This window comes from Mustela nigripes, chromosome 4 (assembly GCF_022355385.1).
Source record: "Mustela nigripes isolate SB6536 chromosome 4, MUSNIG.SB6536, whole genome shotgun sequence".
Lineage (NCBI taxonomy): Eukaryota > Metazoa > Chordata > Mammalia > Carnivora > Mustelidae > Mustela > Mustela nigripes.
Window position 1 is genome coordinate 49,331,254 of NC_081560.1, and position 19,517 is coordinate 49,350,770.

At 45.0% G+C, this 19,517-nt stretch overlaps 1 protein-coding gene across 5 annotated transcripts in view; it reads right to left on the reverse strand.

The window, feature by feature from the left end:
* The window catches only part of SNX10 (sorting nexin 10), a 69,134-nt gene that overhangs the window by 42,617 nt on the left and 7,000 nt on the right, over window positions 1-19,517 (reverse strand). For 4 of the 5 annotated variants that reach the window (XM_059396697.1, XM_059396695.1, XM_059396699.1 and 1 more), the window contains exon 2: window positions 6,878-6,941. The exons of the other annotated variant lie outside the window; for it this stretch is intronic. The gene's annotated coding sequence lies outside the window, so the exon portion shown is untranslated. The remainder of the gene's footprint in view (window positions 1-6,877; window positions 6,942-19,517) is intronic. 5 annotated transcript variants of the gene reach the window in all.

Consider the following 19,517-nt stretch of genomic DNA (forward strand, 5'->3'; position numbering starts at 1 on the left):
CTGCTTCCTTCCCCAACAAACAAGCTCAGCTTCCTCTCATCCCAGTGTAGATGGGCAATCCTGGTTAATCCATTCAACCTATTAAGGACCAGGCCCTGCCACAGACATCAGAGATGGGGCACCAAACTAGATACTAGGTCCCCAGTTTCAATGACATCATAGTGGGAAGAGACAGGAAACAAATAAAGCAAATAAATGGACAAGGTAATAAGCAAGCATAATGAAAAAAACAACAGGATGATGTAATCGAGAGTGACTACAGGTACTTGGTGGGGACTACTTCACATTCGGGTGATCAAGGAAGGCATCTCTGAGCAAGTGACACTTGAACTGGAACCTGAAAAGCAAGAGAGAGCTAGGGAAAAGGCAGTCTTGGGGAAGTGCACTCCATAGTGAGGCTCACAATGGGGGAATGGGTCTTTTTCTCCCTTCTTCTGCACTGACACCCCCAGGGCTGGCCTTAGGTACACAGTGGATAATATGTTCCTGGCAAGGGAACGAGTAGTTCTCTGGTGAGACACCGCACATGGCTTCTCAGCAGAAGCCACAGACTCACTGTCCCCTCCCACTTCCCCTTCAATTGTCCTAATTGAATTAGGACAATTCTCCCAAAAGGGCCACTGGCAGCCCTCTTCTCTTCCACTCCGCATTCATTCTGTTTTGGCTACCGCTCTCATATTACATGCAAAGAAGTCCAGAGTCAGAACTGTCTTTGAGGACAGCCTGGTCACCTCCTAGGCAACGTTTCCATGAGACCTCCTGTCAGCAGCTCTCACTTACTGTGTCCAATCCAGGCCAGCTGTAACGTGACACCTTTTCCCTGTGCACGTCTGTGGCCTTGCCAATTCCCCCACCTCATGTATTGCCCATTTTAATAATTAATCGTGTCAATATCCACACAGTGCCTCAGATGAAAATCCCAGAAACTGTCTTTGATTCCTTCCTTGCCCTTACTTTCCAAATCCAATTGGTCAGGAAGCCCCACCAAGCCTCTCTCTAAATGTCTTCTGAGTCCACTCCCTTCTGTGGGCCTCCACTGGCACTGGACTAGTTCAGGATCCTGTCATTTCTCTCCTGAACACGAGCTGGAATAACATAGATTCCCAGGGCCCAACACACTTAGTAGACTTTTGAATAAACAAAAGAGAAGGAACAGGCATAAACGAACAAATTGACTGAGTGAACCAATGAGTGAGAAAATCACTGAATAAATAAAAGAATAAAGGCATATTATGTACAAAGAAAACTAAGAAATATATAGTTTAATGAGGGAGATACGACCAAGCAAGTACAGGGCATTAGGAGATGAACAGTATTGGGGGCGATGGGGCAGGGTGAGGCGGGGCTAGGTGGGGTGAGGCAGGGTGGGGACTAACCCTCCTTATGTGTCTTCCAGTCCTCAAGTCCTAAACCAGGCACTTCACACACAGTTCACACGAGACTCACCCAGCAACTATATGATATACTGTGCTTCTGATGGGGAAAATGACATTCGAAGGAGTTAAATAACCATCTAAGGTCACCCAACTCATATATGGCAGGGTTCAGATTCAAACCTAGGTCTGCAGGCCCCAAATCCCATCATGGGTAATGGTCACAGGTTTACAGAATAGGCTGGACCTCTAAAGATGATCATAATAATAGCCAACACACAGAGTGCTTCTGACAGAGTCACCATTCTACGAACTTTGCATAGATCCTCAAAGAAATCCTATGAGGGGCACCTGGGCAGCTCAGTCAATTAAGCATCTGTCTTCAGCTCTAATCATGATTTGGGAGTCCCGAGATCGAGCGCTGGGTCACCTGGGGCTCCCTGCTCATCGGGGAGCTTGCTTCTCCCTCTCCCTCTGCCCCTCCCCTGGCTCCCACGTGTTCTCTCTCTCTAATAAATAAATTAAATTTTCCAAAAAAAAAAAAAAAAATCCTATGAGGTAAGCAAGAATGTGATTCCCCACTTTACAATCAAGAAATTCACAAGTAATTTGGCAAGGGTCATAAAGCTACGAAGTGACAGAATTGGGATCTGAGCCCAGACAGTGTGGCTCCAGCATCTGTGTGGGTCATCCCTTCAACCTTCTGTCCCACCGCCTTCATGCTGGAAGTTAAGATGGCAGAGGGTGACTCCAAGAGGAGGGAACGTGTGATTACAGGCCGCAAGGCCCAAAGGTGGGAACAGGAAGTGGTTCACTGTGGCTGGGACCGAGGGGGTGGTAGACAGTAAGGCCCCAGAGGAAAGATGGGGTCAGACACGCAGCTTCCTGTTAGCTGGTCCAGGGCCACCAGCTGCCTTGTTTGACATGTAAAGTGCCTCCGTCTTTCACAAGGCAGTGAACAGTTAGAGGCATATGTTCATTCTGTTTTCTTAACCAGCGTATTTAGTTCTCCTAAATCTGAAGGTGGAAGAGCTAAAAGGTACAGAAATAGCTAATGTGTTCAATGTCTTACCATGAACTTGCTGGTACAACCTGCCGTACTGTCCATGGAGTTGAGTGTCAGCACCCCAACCTACTGGCACTTAACTTCAATGCAGTATTAGTTTGAAAAGATTACACATATTCTTAAAATCTCTCTTTTTTTTTTTTTTTTTTTTTTTTTTTTTTTGAGAGAGAGAGAGAGCGAGCGAGCATGTGTGGGAAGGGGCAGAGACAGAGGGAGAGAGAGAATCTTAAGCAGGCTCCATGTTCAGCACAAATGAGACACGGGGCTCAGTGTCACGACCCTGAGATCCTGATCTGAGCCAAAATGAAGAGTCGGACGTTGAACTGATTGAGCCACTCAAAAATCTCAAATTTTTTTTCACAGTACATCAAATGTGAGCCAATAAATTGCCATCTTTATGCCTCCGTACTGTGAAGTTACACACAAATCAGTGAGATCTAAATTTTTCTTAGGAAAACTTTTGTAGAAACTAATTAAAAGGAAGATCCCCAAACAAACCTTTCGCTCTAACATGGCTTCAGAAAGAAAAGGAGGGCAGGACTGGCAAGCCATCTAAAGAAACCCTTAGGTCATTCTGGTTCAGATTCTTATTCTCATCAATCATTGGGAAAGATCATCTGGGGGAATCTGTAAGTGCTACTCTAGTTCCTTTCTTCATGGGAATCTAGAAGGTTAAACAGTAATCACTTCAGTCTCAAGGCCTCCCAAATTGTAGGAGACCAACACAGTCATTCCTCATGGTCAAGGGGAGGGACCTCAGGACTAAGTGAAAGATCCCAAAGAAATGTTCTCTGACCTCTGAAAGTAAGTATTCAAAAGGGCTTGTTTGGCTCCATGGGAAAGGGGCAGGATCAGATCACCCAGTGCCCTCTGCCATGGGGGTGTCAAGCAGGGAGAAGATGGGAGATAAAGCAGAGGCAGAGTGACGTGAGCAATGCGTCAGACAGAAATAACCCCTGCCCTAAGCCTTGTCAGAGCCCCATGTTAAAACATGGTAAATTACAAGAAAGCGAAGTGATTTGTTCAGCCCCTTAACATAAGCTGTGGCTGAACACAGAGAAGTAGAGGACAGCATAGTTACTAGGGTGCCCAGCGGTCAGCTGGCCTTGCTCACTCCCAGTACGTGGTTCATGTCCTGCTCCAGAAACCTGAGCCAGCTGTCACTGTTGGATCCGTGACCTCATGGGGCTCAGGTCCACCTAGAAAGGAGTCTTGGCCTGGGGAGTCTGGCTAGGAAAGGACTCAGGGGCAAGGCCTCACAAAACTGACCAAATTAAAGCTAGAGGGATTGTTTTTTAGTCAACGCTGATCTTGTGATCTTGTCAGCTATTTCAAGTCCAAAGATTAACAAAATACTAGAAGGGCAAACAGATGCAGGTGGTTGGGGAGTGGGAAAGAAAACCCAAACTGCCTTTGTTCTAGAAGCAGACTTGACAGACTCAAGTTCTCCGGGAATACATCTGGACTGAAGCAAAAGTCAAGATTTCAACAGGGCTAAATTGTTACCTTCACACATTTGAAAAGAGTAAGCTAGCTGGGAGAATCATCATGTCCATGAACTAGCTCTGTCCCGTGGCTCCAGGCTGGCACTGCTCCGCCTGCCCCATAGGCACATAAGACATGACTCTGTGTGAGTTGGAGCAGTGCTCTGACCTGAATACAGGCTTACTGACTCCAAAGCCTCATGCTCACACTGATGAAGTTCTTAAACCTAGGTGAGGTTTGGTGGGGTGAGGTTCGGAGGCAACGGCTAAGAAAGAATTCTTAAGACGTCTTTGGTGCAAAAAGGTGGTTTATTAGAGCACGGGGACAGGACCCGTGGGCAAACAGAGATGCTGCGCCAGGTTGTGAGAGATGGCAGGTTATGTACCCTGCGGTTGGGGGAAGGTGAGGTAAAGGGGGTGATGTTAGTCTCTAAGGAATTTTGGAAGCAAGGTCTCCAGGACCTTGAGGGGCTAGCTGTTGTTGGGAGAAAGGATATTCATTACTAGTAGTAAAAATCTTCTTGTGAGACCCTTTTGATGTATATCAGTGGGCCATATGCTTGGGAATGATTCTCGACACTATCTTGGAGCTCTAGAGATAAAGTTTCATATTTCTCCTATCAAGTGTCCTTGTTAGTGAGATTTGGGTTTAGAAGAAATTTAAATTTATTTAGGGCTTGAGGAACGGAGTTATTTGCCTCTGGAAATTGTGCTATTATTAGATAGCTTCTTTGTTGTAAATCTCTAGGACATTGGTAAACCAAAGGAGACTCCTGTCTTGCAGGACTGTGATCTCTGCAAATTAACTATTTGTTTTTCTTTTAGGACAGCCAGGGGTGCCTGAGGAATGTGACACATATTATTGAGGGGAGAGGGTGGAGAGGGGGTGCAAGGCGCCAGCTTTTGCTTTGTCCTCAGCCAGCCTCCTGCTCCCTCATCAACACCTCCTCCAACCCAGCATTCCCACTTCTAAGAAGGGATCCCAGAGAAAGACGAGCACCCCTGTGAGGCTGCTCACCTGGGACCATGTTTAGAACTAGAGACGCTGAGAAAACCCGAATGCCCGCTAGTAAGGGAATGATTAAAGTAAGACACATTCGTGGAATACCTTGCAGTTGTTCAAAAAAGGGAAAGCGGAATCTGTAAGTGCTATCCGTGATGCACAAAGTGGGAACGGCGACTTGCAGAACATGTGGTGATTCCATTGCTGGGGTGTGTCCATTGTCACAAAGAAAATGAAAGGCCCAAAATGGAGTCACATATGCCAGACCATGCCAGCACACCGGGGCTTTATACCTAACCTAAATGCAGTTTAAAGCTCCCCCAGAAATGTAGTCTTCACAGGTCAGTCAGAAATTATCTGTTCAGTACCAATACAATAATCTGTCACATGGACCCTCTTCATCCCACTCCCCCATGCTCCCCCACCCAAAGGACAGTGAGGTAATCTGCTGGTCATACCCCTACTCTTCCCAAGGGAAAATGACCTTGCCTGAAGATTTTTTTTTGCTAATAACTTCCCTGCCCCATCCTTCTTCCTATAAAAACCTTCCACTTTGTACAGCTCCCAAGAGCATCTCTCTACTTGCTAGTTGGGATGCTGATCGGTTGAATTTTTGTTCTTTAACAATATACATGCGGGTACATTTCATGCACTGAAAAGCATTCCAGAGCATGTGTGCCAAAGTGAATCCAACTGAGCAATTCTTTTTTCTACTTTATACACTCCTGGGTCATCAACAACTCTTATTTTTTAACATACATTACTTTTGTGATTTGAAAACACAGATAAAACAGATGTGTTAAATGCATAGAGAGTATACAAATATGTAAAATAATCTGGAGCCCCCAGGCATCTTCATTCCTTCTCTGCAGAGTCAGGAAAAACCAATACTAGGAAAGGAAACAAAGCCTGGGGAAGAGACCACTCCACTTCCTCTCCGCCCCCCATGCCCCCCAACCCCCAGCCCCAGCACTGTTTGATATTTCTCCCTCCCTTAGCGGACACATCAGGCTGTATTTGTATCCAGCTCTGACCCATCAAAAACAATGCTTAAATTTTTGAGACAGGATTCGCATTAGCATAAAAATAAAACAGGAACCATGAGCACAAGCAACCAGGTTTGGAAGCCAGTTCGGCTGGGCCCAGACAGGCTCCATGGAAGTCAGCGCTGGTATCAGGCGCTGACAGCCAGCAGCTGCAGCGGCCAAAGGTCTCCGGGATAGCCTTTCCAACTCCACCCATACTGCCTACACCCATTTCTGGGTACATTATCTCTAATTCATCCTTCCCTTGCTTCCAAGTGGACAGGAAGCAGTTCTCAAAGAGCTTTAAGGCAACTAACAATAGTTGACCAGAAGATACTAAAGCTATTAACATAGGAATTGTGATACAGATAGGAAAGAATGCGGAAGAAGGAAAAATGTTATTTTAAGTAGAAATTCCTAATACTCATAAGCATCTTTAATTTTTGGTTGATATACATCAGTGCTCCCTAAGCCCCGTTCTGTAAAACCAAGGTTTATAACAATCAGGAAACTAATCCAGAAGAACATCACGACAATATCCACTTCCACTGACTCAGTGAATAAATCTAAATTCAACAAGCTTCCCCATGCTCTTCAGAGGCCACGGATATTTGTCATAAGCCTTTCTCATGACTGTATAAGTCTAATTAATCTTCTGACATATATTACCCTCCTGACACAGGGGTTTGAAAATCTTCAATAACTAGCCCAAAAGGCAGGATGGAAGTGTTTGGAGCTCAGATTTGGAGCCATTGACATCTGGGTTCAAATTCCAACTATGACACTCATGGCTATGTGCACTTGGACAAGTGACCTAACTTCTCTGGTCCTCCATTTTCTCACAGGGAGGAATAAAGGATTCTTAATAGTGCCTATTTCATAGGGTGAGGATTAAATCAGGAACGTAATGCACTCAAAGCACTTACCAAGTGTGCAATAAAACTTAAGTGTGACCACTGGCTGAATCCGTTGTTCCTTTTTCTTCAAAATCTAAGAACAATGAAAGATACAAAAAATTGTTAATCTTTCAGTAAAAAGCTGGATTGTATGCCTATACATGGGCATGTATACGTCCCAGAGCACAGAAAGAAAAGCAAAACGTGCCCTTCTCCAAGGATGCACAGGGACCACCAGCTCTTTAGCTGTAAGAAATATCCATGCAAAACTGAAAATGCAGCAGCAAAAATCACTGGGCAAATAGAATACAGTATTGGTACAGAAAGTACTCATTAGCCTAGCTACTCATGACTGACTGCCATGAGAAACAGAAATGTAGGAGAGGTTATCTAAAAATACTGTCTTAGAATCCTAGTACACGACAACTGCTTCCAAGGCAGCCTCATCCTGAACGTGACTACACACAAGCACGGCGTTGTTTGAGCCTTTCCCATGTCTTAGATGCCAAGGACACTTGGCCTCACTGAAGACCATCGATTAATCTCCCTTTAGGCTTTTATTTTCCAAGTTAGGTATCCTCATGTATGTAGTAGCTCTTGCTAACCAGATAAAAGAAAAAAAAAAAGGTTTAAACAACTATCTTTTCAAAGTTTCCAAATGAACAGAAAACACCAGCAGTAATCAGAATAGCTCCTGTTTCTGAGTGTCAGCTATGCGCAGGCATTGTGCGGAGTATGGTATGCACACCGCCTCACTGAATTCCCACAACCACCCATTTTATAGAGGAAGACACTGAAGGCTTAGAGAGGTGAAGTCGCTTGCTCAAGGTCATCACAAGGTCACCAAATGGTACAAGGACAATGCTGGAATTCAGGCCTGTTTAGTTAATCTCTCCTCACTCGTCCAATCTTGATCCCCATCTCACTAACCCAGAGGAGCTTCCCTAACTCCCTCCAGCAAAGACAGATCCCCTAGTCACACTTCCCTTGCACTATCACCTTCCTTTACAGTTCTGATCCCATTGATATTTTTACACTTACTTGTGTCAATAGTGAATCCATGTCTGTCTCCCCACCAAACTAGAAGCTCAGGCACAGCACAGCTCCTCACCGTGCTCGTTTACTTTGGATCTGACCTCTTACCACAGTACCAGGCATACAATGGGTTCTCCATACACATCTGCACCAATTGCATGAATAATGGAGAAAAACAGGACTCAGGAATCAGCCAGCCACTTGGGCACTGCACCAAGGACTGGCAGCCCAGTGGACATCCATGTGTAGGCACCACAATGCTACCTACCCATTCTCAGGGGCAAGATAACAATCTTGGGAGAGCTGGAAAAAGACCGCAAACACAAAAGCTCCCAGTGGTGAGACATAGTACCATCTTCCCATTTGAAAGAGGGTAGTACAAGAGCTGGACTCGACATCATGAATAATAAATCATGTTTCTGATTCATTCTGGTTCATTCTTTCCACTACATATGGCTTATTTCTGTTTCAGTTCCTTTTTTAAAAATTAAACAATTTTTTCTAAATATTTTATTTATAAGTATTCTCTACACCCAGTGTGTGGCTTGAACTCACAACCCCGAGATCAAGAGTCTCATGCTCCACCGTCTGAGCCAGAGAGGCGCTTCCCCCACCCGCCCCGCCTTGCTGTTTTGATTCTTTTTTCTGCTATTTTAATCTGCTTTCTAAGTCCCTTCCCTGAATATCTGTTTTCTCAAAACACTTGAAGCAGAATCACATGGTGTTCACAGGCTATTTTCTTAACACTCAGCTACGAAACTGAAAGCAACTGGAAATAAAGGAAACTATATTCACAACAAAAAATAGTTATTAAATCTCAGCACTTCTTCACAAGTCACTGTCACAAGGAAAATCCCAAGGACTGTATTTGTCTTTTTTTAAGTAGGCGTGATGCCCAACATGGAGCCCAAACTCACAACCCCAAGGTCAAGAGTCACATGCTCCACCAACTGGGCAAGCCAAGCACCCCGGAAATTTTTTTAAGATTTTAAGTAATCTCTACCCCCAATGTAGGGTTTGAACTCACAACCCCAACATCAGGAGACATGCTTGATCAACTGAGCAAGCCAGGTGACCGTAGGCAAAATCTTTTAAGCAAGCCCTAGCACCATCCCATGTTATAGCCACTCATAATAACAAAATGTGAAACAGTAGAAGGACTGAGTCCTTCACAAGAATGGACTATATTTGGGGTGCCTGGTTGGCTCAATCAGTAGAGCTTCATCCAACTCTTGATCCCAAGGTTATAAGTTCACGTTAGGTAGGGGGCCTTCTTTAAAAAGGGGGGGGGGGGTCGCTTGGGTGGCTCAGTGGGTTAAAGCCTCTATCTTCAGCTCAGGTCATGATCCGAGGGTCCTGGGATCGAGCCCCGCATTGGGTTCTCTGCTCAGCAGGAAGTCTGCTTCCTCCTCTCTCTCTGCCTGATTCTCTGCCTACTTGTGATCTCCGTCTGTCAAATAAATAAATAAAATCTTTAAAAAAAAAAAATTGCAGCCTTATTTAAAAAAAAAAAAAAGATAGTATTTGAGAAAGGACTGTATTTTTTAAAACATATCCACAGTAAGCATTTTAGTCCAACAAGACAAAAAAGGAGTAACTTTTAAAAAAAGAAAAATACATTTGCTATCTGTCAAAAAATTAGGTTTTTAAAGGACTTGGGGTCTGATTATCAGTCTGATGACAGCTCCAACTTTGCAGTGTTTTTCTTTTTTATACTGCAGGTGAAACACTGAGCTCTGAGAGGAGAGGGGAGGTGGAGACACTCCAGGCAGGCGGTTTTGTTACACAAATGTTCAGGAAAGATGGGGGGGGGGGGGGGACATTAGCCATACGGCCTTGGCAAAGCCCCAAATTCATGAAAGCACTACACAATCTAACCCTTTTTTAACATGCAATCTTTATAGGTATAGAATTCCTTCTGAATATTCTTTTCAGAGCATCACGGATATAGCAGGCCTCCCCGGCCTGGCAGAACAATCCTGGAGAACCCAGCCACGCAACCTCTTAGCCAAGAAAAGTACCGCAGGTAAGTGAAACAACAGCCTCGCGGAGGAAAGAAATCAGTTTACAGGTTCTAATGCAATCACTTATCTTCTAGAAGAACCAGTCTAGAGAGCTACTGTCTAATACGGTACTCATCAGTAACAATCCCACACTGCATACTTAAAAACTTGTTAAGGGGCGCCCAGGTGGCTCAGTCAGTTAAGTGTCCAACTCTTGATCTCAGCTCAGGTCTTGAGCTCAGGGTTATGAGTTCAAGTCCCGTGTTGGGCTCCATGCTGGCTGTGGAGCCTACTTTAAAAAAAGGGGGTAGAGATTGTTAAGAGGGCAGATCTCATATTAAGTATTCTTACTACAACAACAAAAAAAATTTTTTTAAATGATCAGATATCTGCTAAGTGGTTTTCTAGTTAGTCACACAGGAAGGACTGAGAAAGAGAACTGCAGGATTCCCAAATTGTTGCACACAAAGATGTCCCTTCATGCCTCTTCTGTGAACACACACACACACACACACACGTGCACACACATGCACACTCACACACAACTAGCATCTTCCCCCTTTTGCCAGTTAACTTCTACATCTTGATTCCTATGCGGGCTTCATGGGTCTTCTTCACATAAACACTTGGCCCTTCCCCAAGAGGCAGCACCATGTAAAAAAAGAAAAAAAAAAAAGGTTCTGTTTCCCAAGTCGGCTACCACCTGCGGAAGGAGTTGCTCCAAGCTCTTAAGGCCCTGCACGAGCCTATGTGTAGCCTCTACTTTGAATGAAGTAGCCCAGAGCCAGCTCTACTTACGACCATTATCATCTTGAGTCTCCTCAGATCACTCTAAGCGGCTCAAACTGCTTTATCATGACGGTCCTAAATCTCTAGCTATTCCTCCTGGTAAATATAATAAAGTCAACAGGGGCCAAAGCTTTCATCCTTTGCTGCAAAAGCCCAGTTTCTCCCTCCTCTCCTGCACACAGGACTGGGAAGGAGGGAGCCCACCTGCGCGCTCACCGTTCCTCCTGGCCTGGTTCTGAGAAGGCAGTGACGGGAAACGCCAGACGCCTGTCCAACCACCACCCAGACACGAGCTGAAAGCCCTGGCAGAGGAAAAGAGAACCTCCACTGTGGGATGGAGGGAAAGGAGGAGCAAAGCGCTCACAGATGTGTCCCCACCCTCACCCAGAAACCCAGGAGACCTGGAGCCCAGACCGCCACTTTACCAGAAAGCCTCTGTCCGGCTAACCTGAACGCCACCGTGTACAATGACGACTTGGTCTTGTCACGGACATCGCCCTGTACCCATAAGCTGTCAGCACATATACTACTGTCTCTTGTTTGTGACTTGTCTCCACAAGAGCAGGGCGGGTATCGTGCCTGCTTTTTCACTAGTTTATACCAACCACTGCATAGGGACTCAAGAACTATGCAGCGGATGAGTGAATGAATAAATGAATGAGTGATATCCTAGTCCCACAATCCTCTGAGGTGCGGAAAGTGCTATGGTCTCTGTTTCTCAGAGAAGAAGAGAGACCTAATGAAGGTGATGACTTGTCCAAGGACAAGTGGACCTGGGCATTTCCACACATGATCATAAAAAATCCACTCGTTAGCACCTACCTGTCCCTTTGCAAAAGTCCACTTATCAGAGAAGGTAGCAGAGAAGAGGCCTTGAAAGACGGACACTCTAGCATCGAAATTTTTAGGGAGTGAACAAAACAAAAGTGAGCGGAGAGGCAGAAGGAGGAGAGGAGTCAAGAGCACAGAGTTCTCAGGGGTGGGGAAGGAAAGACATGCTGGGGACCCCGTATTTCAGGGACAGCTCCCTGGGAGGCCCTGGGTATCTCAGAGTCAGCAAAAGGAACTGGAGCTGAGGAGAAGGATTTCCAAAAAAGCAGGAACCAGGCAGCTGGCCTGGAAAATTTAGATTCCCATTTCTACTTACAACGCTCCTCCTAGGGATCATTCTCTCCAAGAACTCCGAAAGGTTCTGGTGGCTCATCTGCTCAAGAACCAGCTCTACATGTTGAGAGGACACAGACCCCAAAAGGCCAAAAGGAACTGGACTTCCGAAAGACAGCAGGGGTAGGCCCAGGCTCACCCCTGGGCTCAGCCATTAGCCTGTAGGGACCTGTTGAGGCCACAGGGGTCAGGTTTCTGCTTCTCGATCTACGGGGACACAGAAGAGGCTGAAAGCTGGCTTTGAAGAAGTAGGTGACTGTGAGGATCCATACAGGAAAGCCAACGATCCATACCAGTGTTCTCTAGAGACCCTGAACCCTGATGAGATCCTAGGTGGGGGACCCCACACCCAAATCCTGCAGGGCGGTAGAGGGAGCGCTGAGGGGGATGAAGATGCTCATCTTGGTTAGAGGTCATGCCGCTCATTGTGAGGGGACAGAAAAGACAGGCAAGTGGGAAGATGACTCTGAAGTTAGGGCTCAGAAACCAAACCCACCTCCCCACTTAAAGAAATGTGATCAGCACCCTTGCTCTACTCAAGTCATCCTTCCTGCTGAATCCTCTGGGGCACTAGGTGGAGGCTCTTCAGTCCAGGTCCCCAGGTCACCATCATCTGGCTCTGTACTCCTAAACAGCCTTATTTTCTGCTCCTTCTCCCCATCATTGCTCCCACCATTCAACTGAGCTTGCTGTCCTCAGATGCTCCACCATTACTAACTGCCTCTGCCTTACCCATCCATTAGGGCAAAATATCAATAGTCCACACTTCCACGCCCTTGGGATGGCCAGGAACTACCCCAAGCACTTGATACACATTAACTTACTGACTCTGCACAACAGCCCTATGAAGAGCTATTATTAGCATCCCCACTTTACAGATTAGAACTGAGGCACAGAAAGATTGTCTTTCTCCAGGCCCCACACTAGGAAGAGGGAGAGACAAGATTCAAGCCCACAGTCAGTACCAGAGTCCTTCTTCCCAACCAGCAAGCTGTACTGCCTCTCACGGCACAAACCCAGCCAGCGTCTCCTCCCCAAGCCTTTCCCGACTCCTTTGTGGACAGCTCCTTGCAATCTTCCTGCCACTTTCCACATTGGCTTGGCATGACTATTGATTAGATTCTTGTCATCACTTCCCTTCTAAATTAGAAAGCACACGAGAGCAAGGCTTCAGGGTTCTTTCTCCATTATCTCCCTGATCATTTTCTAGAGCTGTTGTAACAAATTGTCATCAGTTTTGTGGCTTAAAAACAACACAGATCTATTACCGTTTGGCTCTGTAGGTCAGAAATCCAACACCAATCTCTCTTGGCTAAAATCAAGGCAAATGCAAGGCTGGGGGCTCCAAAGAAGAGACTGCTCCCTTGCCTTTTCCAACTTCTAGAGGCTGCTGGCATTCCTGGCTCCCAGCCCCTTTCTTCATCTTCCAAGCCAGCCACATATCATATCTCTGATCCTTCTTTTGTGGGCACATCTCCCTCTGACCACAGCCAGGAATGGTTCTCTGCTTTTAAGGTCCCATGAGATTAGACTGGGCCCCCCTAGAAAACCTAGGATAATCACATCTCAAGACCCTTAACTTAATCACATCCATCCCTTGAATGCAAGGAAATATTCACGTATTCTGGGGATTTGAACATGGACATCTTTGAGGCCATTACTCTAACACAATCTTTCTAAGTATGTCTTGAACATAGTGTTCCCCTGACCAATATGGAACTGAATCCCCACCAGACTTCAGGTACACCAGCTCTGAATGCTTGATTATATGGTCCTTCCACTGGTCTCTGATTGTAGTGTGCCTCAAATGGCCAAGAGCTCTTTGAAAAAATGTCTCCCCTTTTTATAGCCCCAAACTATGATAGCAGTGGACACCTTAAGTCATTTAATAATCTGGGTATCAAACACAGCATTAATGAATCTATAGGTAGGCTCGATCCCTATCTCAAATACTGTTTTATTGTCCATTTTTGGTTTCATATTTAATATTAATTCTTAAAATATAACGCTTCACAACAAAAAAATACAAAAAGGTATAGAATTATAAAAACTCTCCCTCTTTCTCCTACCTCTTAGTCATTTCTTAGAATCCTTCCAGAATCTTAGAATCCTTCTAAGATCTAAGGATCTTAGAATCCTTCCTTCTGTGCATATGCAAGCACATACATATATTTATTTCTGCCCTTCCTTTCCTATAAATGGAAGACTCACATATGTCCTTTCTACACCTCACTCTTTACTTAACAATGTAGACTGCTCCCCAGCTGTCCACAGAGCATCCCTGTTCTCTTTTTGTGGCTGTGTACTACTCCCTTGTATAAATGTACTATAATTTATGTTCACCAGCTCACACTGATAGACACTCTTACTGTTATAAACACAGTGAATACCGTAAATTTCTCAGAAGGGCAAATTTCTTAAAGTGAATTTCTGAATCAAGCCAGACCATGTGAATTATTAACTCTGACAAGGTGGCCCTTGTAGGAAACTAAGACACCATCACCAAGTGTGTATGTATGAGTTCTGTTTTCCCGTAGACTCCCTAACATGGATGGTTTTCAAAATGTTTTTATCTTTGTCAAGCCCAGATAGGTGAAATGTGGTAATATTTCAGTGCAATTTAATCAGATTTTTAAAAACTACATGTGATGTCAGCATTTTTAATGCATTAGGAGCCACTAAATTATTTCCTATGGATTGTTTGTTCATATCCTTTGACCATTTTCCTATAGTAAGTGTGTTCTTTTCCTTACTGACTTGTAGGAATTTTGTATATTAGGAAAATTAATCCTTAATATATAACGAAATGCAAATATATTTTTCTGATTTGTAAACTGTCTTTTACTTTACTCACAGGGGTTCTGTTATGCCAACTGTTTTTAGGTCATGAATTTTATCGATTGTTTCCTTACAGCTTCTAAGTTTTGACCCATACTTAGAAAGCCCATTCCTACTGCAAAGTTATAAAAATATTCTCCTCTGGATTATTCCAGAAGCCAAACATCCATAAGCAGAGGCAAGTTATCTCCTACAGTCATGAATTACATCATAGCCGTAAGTGCTATTTGCCAAAATGCACACACATGGAATTTAAGTTTTTAGAGTAACTTTTATTTTCTAACATTCTGCAGTTTAGAAAGCACCGTCCTGTGACAGTTGGTGAGGAAGGCAACTTATCTGTCTCATTTTACAGAGGAGGATACCAATACCCAGAGAGGATAAATGACCACCGCAAGCCATGCCATGTGGTCTAGACTCAAACCAAGGGCTCCCAAATGCCAGAAACTGTGCTTGCCTCTTCCCTATACCGCCTCTCTTAACAAAAGGACCATATCCACATGCATTAAAATCTTAAAGGACATCTCCAAAGTCATTTCTAAATAATTTCAAAAGAAAGCGAATAATAACTTTTCCATTCAAAAAACAGTATTTATTTAAGTGGGTCACACAGTGATCCAATTAAACAGTGACTCATCTTCAAATGCCCATGCCAATGTTCTCACCAAAGGACAGAATTCCATGTTCTAGAGTGTGCCTATATAGCATCACAAATTTAATTGAAAAAGAAGAGATGTGAAAGTTCCCAAGAGGGGTGCCTGGGTGGCTCAGTCGGTTAAGCGTCTGCCTTCAGCTCAGGTCATGATTCTGGAGTCCTGGGATCGAGCCCTGCATAGGGCTCCCTGCAGCAGGGAGACAGTCTGCTTCTCCCTCTCCCTCTGCTCCTCCCCCTGCTCATGCTCTCACACTCTCTCTTTCTCTCTCCCAAATAAACAAACAAAATCTTTTAAAAAGAAATAATAAATAAATAAATGCCATCTCCTCGGAGGAGTCTCCCCTGACAACGCACGAGAGCAACCCATCCCCCAGTAATTCTCTACTTTTTAATTTTCTCCTAAGAATTTATCACAGTCTGTATTATTCTTTCTATTAATCTATTTTGTTGTTTATTATCTGTCCTCTCAAAGGTCCCATGAGGGCAGAGACCTTGTCCAAATCATTCATGCTTTATAACCCAAACACTTAGCAGAGTGCCTGGCGTATAGTCAGTGCCCAATAAATATCGAGTCAATTAAATTTGACTGAAATAGTCCCAACTAATTTTCTTCATATCTGCAACACCATCAAGTTTCGAAGCAGCCCAACCATGTGGGTGGGGAGGTGGGGCATGAGAACAAGGCCCCTGCCTCCCCTGCCAGTCCTCCTCCTCACACAGGGGGGTCATCATTCACCTTGGGGTTAAAGAAAGCTTTTAGCCAGCAAGAGCCCAACAAGGAATGTCTTCAAGACCATGCATTTTCCTCTATTGTTTTCTATCTTTCCTCCCGACCTAACTCCACTGGACAGTAAAGGATGAGAATGAGGAGTCATGTTATTTAATAATCAGAATAATCAGGAATATATAATAATCACTAATAATCAGAAATAGCAATCCAAGTAAAAACAGCAGATTGCTAACTATGTGCCAGACAGTGTGAAGGGCCTGTAACATGAATTATCTCATCTAACCCTCAAGATAGCCAAATATCATTACTTCAGTTTTACAAGTAAGGAGACGGTGCCCAAGGTCATGTGGCTCTTAAGTGAAGGAGCCAGGATCCAAACACAACCAGCCCTGCGTCCCTCACCACACAGGACCCCCTACACCCATCATGGCATCCGTACTGCATCCTTAGAAATAAATGTTTAAAAGACAGCAACCAATAAATTGAGTTATTAATGTCTTGAATTCTTTAGGGGGGTGAAGTGGGGGCAGAGTTCTGTCTGTATATGAACCTGAGAGAGCCAGCAGCCAAAGATCTAGACATGCCTTTCCCATCCTCAGAAAGGATTAATACTGAGAGAAGCATAGGACATTCCCATGAGAGACCTCTTTAGGGTCTGTTAGGGGCTATAAAGGACCCTCTAAGAATCATAGAAGACAATGACAACTCTGTTCAACTCTGTTCAATAAGTAATCACTGAGCACCTATGTGTGATATTCTAGGTCTGGTCTTGGTCTTTTTTTTTTTTTTTTAATGGTCACGCTACACTTTCTGAGTTCTATGACCTAAAGATCCCCAGACACAGCTATGGAACAGTTCACTTGTAATGCAAAACTCATTGCATGGGGTGCAAAAAAAAAAAAAAAAAAGATCGCACTGGTAACAAGGCTTCCAGGAAGAATAGAGAGGCTCCCTGGAGAAGGTGGGGCTTGATGAGGCCTCAATGCTTGCATTAGAACAAGCACAGAAGGGCACCTGGGTGGCTCAGTGGGTTAAGCCGCTGCCTTCGGCTCAGGTCATGATCTCAGGGTCCTGGGATCGAGTCCCACATCGGGCTCTCTGCTCAGCAGGGAGCCTGCTTCCTTCTCTCACTCTCTATCTGCCTGCCTCTCTGCCTACTTGTGATCTCTGTCTGTCAAATAAATAAATAAAATCTTTAAAAAAAAAAAAAAAAAAAAGAACAAGCACAGAAAACAGGAAAACAGGGCCAGAATCCAAGCCCCCAGGAATGGAGGAGCTGTGTTGGTAGAAGATTGCAAGGAAGTAAGTCTAGAAGGGTTCCCATGAGCATCTAGGATGGGAAAGTCCCGGCAGGATAAGAGGAATTTGAACTTCGATCCTGCTGGAAGGCAGAGTGAGTTGCCGTGCCATGATGGCAATGACTCATCTGGGGATGGGGTGGAGGAGGGATTGACAGGGAGAGAATTTATAGGCTGGGAGCTTCAACAGGCAGTTGCTGGGATGCTCCAGCCAGCAGGAGAAATCATGGACCCAAGGTGGGTGGGGGTGGGGGGTGTGGAAAAGCACTTTAAAGTAACAAGAAGCAGAACACAGAGGGTGTTGGGGGCAGTGAAACTATTCTGCAGGACACTAGAATGGTGGACACACGTCAGACCTTTGTCAAAACTCATAGAGTGGAGGCACCTGGGTGGCTCAGTGGGTTAAAGCCTCTGCCTTTGGCTCAGGTCATGATCTCAGGGTCCTGGGATAGAGCCCTGCGTCAGGCTCTCTGCTCAGTGGGGAGCCTGCTTCCTCTTTTCTCTCTGCCTGCCTCTCTGCCTACTTGTGATCTCTCTCTGTCAAATAAATAAATAAAATATTTATGGGTGCCTGGGTGGCTCAGTGGTTTGAGCTGCTGCCTTCGGCTCGGGTCATGATCTCGGGGTCCTAGGATCGAGTCCCACATCAGGCTCTCTGCTCAGCGGGGAGCCTGCTCCCTCCTCTCTCTCTCTGCCTACTTGTGACCTCTCTCTCTGTCAAATAAATAAATAAAATCTTTAAAAAAATTTTTTTAAAAATTAAAAAAACAAAAAAACAAAAAACCTCATAGAGTGAACAGTACCATAAGTGAACCTCGATGTAAAGTGTGGACCTTGGGTGATAATGAGGGAGAGAAGGCTGCAGTATACAGGCTCTCTCTGTGCTCTACCCACGTCTGCTGTGAACCAAAAACTGCTCTAAGAAATAATAATCATTTTTGTAAATGTAAGTCTATTCAAAAATATGTACATAATGAGAAAAACCTGGACCAGAGCAAAATGGGGAGAAGGGAGTCAAGGATGACTCAGCAGGCAGGTGACTGGAAAAAGACCAGTTACCCGCAGAGAGAAGTCAGAAAGAGGGCGCCTGTTTTCAGAGCTGAGTACGAAAGAGGAGGCCAGGTGTGGACGCGCTGAGACGATGGAGGACATCCACACAAAACCACCTTCAGGCATCTGACCAACAGCCGGGACTGAGAAAAAAGAACAGGGTACAGGCAGGCAAATCGGAGACAAACGTGAGCTTTATATGTTCCTCTTTCAAATGGAAAGGCAAAGTCCCTTTCAGAAAGGAAAAGCGTTGCAACCTGCTGGAAATAACAAGCGTCCCACCGAGCCGGCTGTCTCTGTCACAGAGAAGGGCCCCTCAGGTTTGGTTACTTGTTAGAAGTTTGGTCACTTGTGAGAAGAGCAACATCAGGAACTGTGATCTACTGGTCAAGTTCAAATCCGGCCCAGGTGACATCAGTCCTGATAGGAAGGACTGGCCAGTAAGGTGAGGGTCAAGCGAGAGGGGAGCTTTCACCTCCGTCTCCCACTAAGAGAGCAGGAAGGCCCGGTGAACGGGAAAGCTGAGAAGCCAGCACCCAGCAGCCCGGCTACGTGTTCCCACTCTGCCCTTGGCCAACAGCAAGCATTTAACCTTTCTGTGCCTCGGTTTCCTCAACTGTAAAAAGGGGGGCACCTGCCTACTTTGTGGATCTGCAGCAAAGATCAAACGAGCAAACGTGGAGGCATGTGCCTCAGGCTCGCTGTGTCTGCCTCCGTCCCTGTTCAGTCCTGGCCCTCTTAGACTCTTCCGAGACCTCGGAGAAAAAGTGCTGAGGTCTCTTCCTCGGGATCACAGAGCACCCGCTCCTTTAAAAAAAAAAAAAAAAAATTGTTCCCTTGAAGCATCTGTTTTGTCAGATGGAATAATAATATTCACAGAAGCAGAAAATTTTAGATATCTCTGCTCTGAAATTCAGCCCCATGTGGGGGCAACACATACCCTGGCCATTGCCTGCCGCAAATCATGCCCCTGGGGATCTCCAATGCCCGACCTTGATCCAAGAAGGTGAAGATAAGCCAGACAGAAAGTCCTTTTTAAAGTAGGTGAAATACCACTAATAAGTGAAAATATCTCTTATGATTTAAAAATAATAAACATAAATGAGTC